The sequence below is a fragment of the Triturus cristatus genome, chromosome 5_2 (assembly GCF_964204655.1).
Source record: "Triturus cristatus chromosome 5_2, aTriCri1.1, whole genome shotgun sequence".
In the NCBI taxonomy this organism is placed as follows: Eukaryota; Metazoa; Chordata; class Amphibia; order Caudata; family Salamandridae; genus Triturus; species Triturus cristatus.
In genome coordinates this window covers 524706537-524709165 of record NC_140588.1, presented here as the reverse complement: position 1 = coordinate 524709165, position 2629 = coordinate 524706537, and the positions used below count along the sequence as shown (strand labels likewise).

General features: G+C 51.8%; 1 pseudogene; it reads left to right on the top strand.

Annotated features, from left to right (window-relative positions):
• The first annotated feature begins 2346 nt into the window (after positions 1-2346).
• Positions 2347-2426, top strand: LOC146823249 (small nucleolar RNA SNORD36; annotated as a pseudogene).
• The last annotated feature ends 203 nt before the right edge of the window (positions 2427-2629 follow it).

Below are 2629 nucleotides of genomic sequence, written 5' to 3'. Positions count from 1 at the left end.
TACCATGATGTTCTAATTCTGTAACTCAAAACAAGATGAAATTGTGATTTTGTCCACTCTCACTTGTCTGAGAAATTACAACTGATGTTCATTTCTCATGTAGTTAACCATTGGCAAGCTGCGATTGAAATGACTGCAACTACCAGAAGGCCCAGTTTCTGTAACTCAAAACAAGATGGAATTGTGATTTTGCCCATTCTTACTTGTCTGACATATTACAACTGATGTTCATTTCTCATGGAGTGAGCAACCTACATACAATGCTCTACTCAAAGACATGTCTGCCTACTTTGCTTTATGTTGTCCTGGTCTCCTCAACTGAAACAATTGATGGAATGAGTGATAACATACCAAGTGTGTGGCTCAAATATTTGTAAGACATGAAGTTAGCTAAGCTGATTAAAAGTGGCAAGTGACCCATTGACTCTGCACTTGGCTTTACATTGGGCAGAACAACGTCGTTGTTTTCCTTTGTGTGTCTAGTATTCTTCCGTACGAAGACTGTAAGATGCCGATTACGATCCGGTAAAAACCGGGTACGAACCGTCGGTCGGAGAGTTTTCTCCGTCCGACTCGTACCCGGTCGGAAAACTTTACAAACATGGAATTACGATTCACACAGAAACACCATTTCCGTACGAATCATAAAAAACACCGACCGACGAAAATATACATACGAATGTGATCCGGGAAAGCTGCGACGTGACGTCGGGACGCTTTCAGGCAGCGTTTCAAGACCCAGGAAGTACGATTCGAACCGACAGCAGTCCGGACGGCGATATTTTCACGGCACCCAAAAAGTGCCGGAAAAGCGAAGTACGGCGCAAAACGACCAGAGTAGGTGGCCCGGTACGCGCCGTACCCCCCCCAGCCCCCGTATGTACGCGCCGACCCCCCCCAGCCCCCGTATGTACGCGCCGACCCCCCCAGCCCCCGTATGTACGCGCTGAACCCCCCAGCCCCCGTATGTACGCGCCGACCCCCCCAGCCCCCGTATGTACGCGCCGACCCCCCCCAGCCCCCGTATGTACGCGCCGACCCCCCCAGCCCCCGTATGTACGCGCCGACCCCCCCCAGCCCCCGTATGTACGCGCCGACCCCCCCAGCCCCCGTATGTACGCGCCGACCCCCCCAGCCCCCGTATGTACGCGCCGACCCCCCCAGCCCCCGTACGTACGTGTCGAACCCCCCCGTGTATGTACACCCGTGTACGTGTCGTACCCCCCGTGTATGTACACCCGTGTACGTGTCATACCCCCCGTGTATGTACACCCGTGTACGTGTCGTACCCCGTACGTGTCGTACCCCCTGTGTATGTACACCCGTGTACGTTCGAGTCGTACCCCCCGTGTATGTACACCTGTGTACGTGTCGTACCCCCGTGTATGTACACCCGTGTACGTGTCGTACCCCCGTGTATGTACACCCGTGTACGCACCGTACATACACGGGTGGGGGTACAACTCGAACGTACATGGGTGTACATACACGGGGGTACGACACGTACACGGGTGTACATACACGGGTGGGGGTACGACTCGAACGTACACGGGTGTACATACACGGGGGTACGACACGTACACGGGTGTACATACACGGGGGGTACGACACGTACACGGGTGTACATACATGGGTGGGGGTACGACTCGAACGTACACGGGTGTACATACACGGGGGGTATGACTCGAACGTACACAGGTGTACATACACGGGGGTACGACACGTACACGGGTGTACATACACGGGGGGTACGACACGTACACGGGTGTACATACACGGGGGGTACGACACGTACACGGGTGTACATACACGGGGGGGTTCGACACATACGTACGGGGGCTGGGGGGGTCGGCGCGAACGTACGGGGGCTGGGGGGGTCGGCGCGTACATACGGGGATGGGGGGGTCGGCGTGTACATACAGGGTCTGGGGGGGGGGTCGGCGCGTATGCGGGCACATGTCTCCATGGTTGCTATGGGAGTTCGGTGCGGACGGTGTTTTTTCCATACGGTTGTAACATCGGACGCACGGGATGGATCGTAATTCCGCGGTCGGACTTCACTTTTCACATTTGTACGGTGAATCGTCCGTGGACGTGTCGGACACATTTTCCGACCCGAGGACGTGTGGGGAATAATTCCCAATGTGATTCGTGTGGACTTTTTCCCATGCGAATCGTAATTGCCAGTTTGTACGGCACTTGTACGATTCGTACGGTAAAAAGACCGGATACGAGTCGTACGGGGAATTTTTTTACCGGATCGTAATCGGCACCTAAGTGTTTATTTTGCATGGTCACCTGATTAGATCACTTTTTTTTTAGCACTTTAAGGTGTAGGGGGCATGATGGAACATGATGATCAAACAATCTTTTTTCCTGAATAATTCGGTGTTGTTCCTAACGTACATCTTTTGAACTGTTTCTCATTCTTTTTTTCAAAGATTACCCCTGATGAAGGGACCATGTGTCCCGAAATGCATTGGGTTCTGTTATTTTTTGTTTCATTGACCCTTTTTGAAATGTTGATAGTATTCATGTAAACATTCATATGTAAATATATGACGCTCTAATTTGTACTGTGGAAAGGTGACCAGTATACACTTTTCATAAAGAATTTGTTTTCAAACTA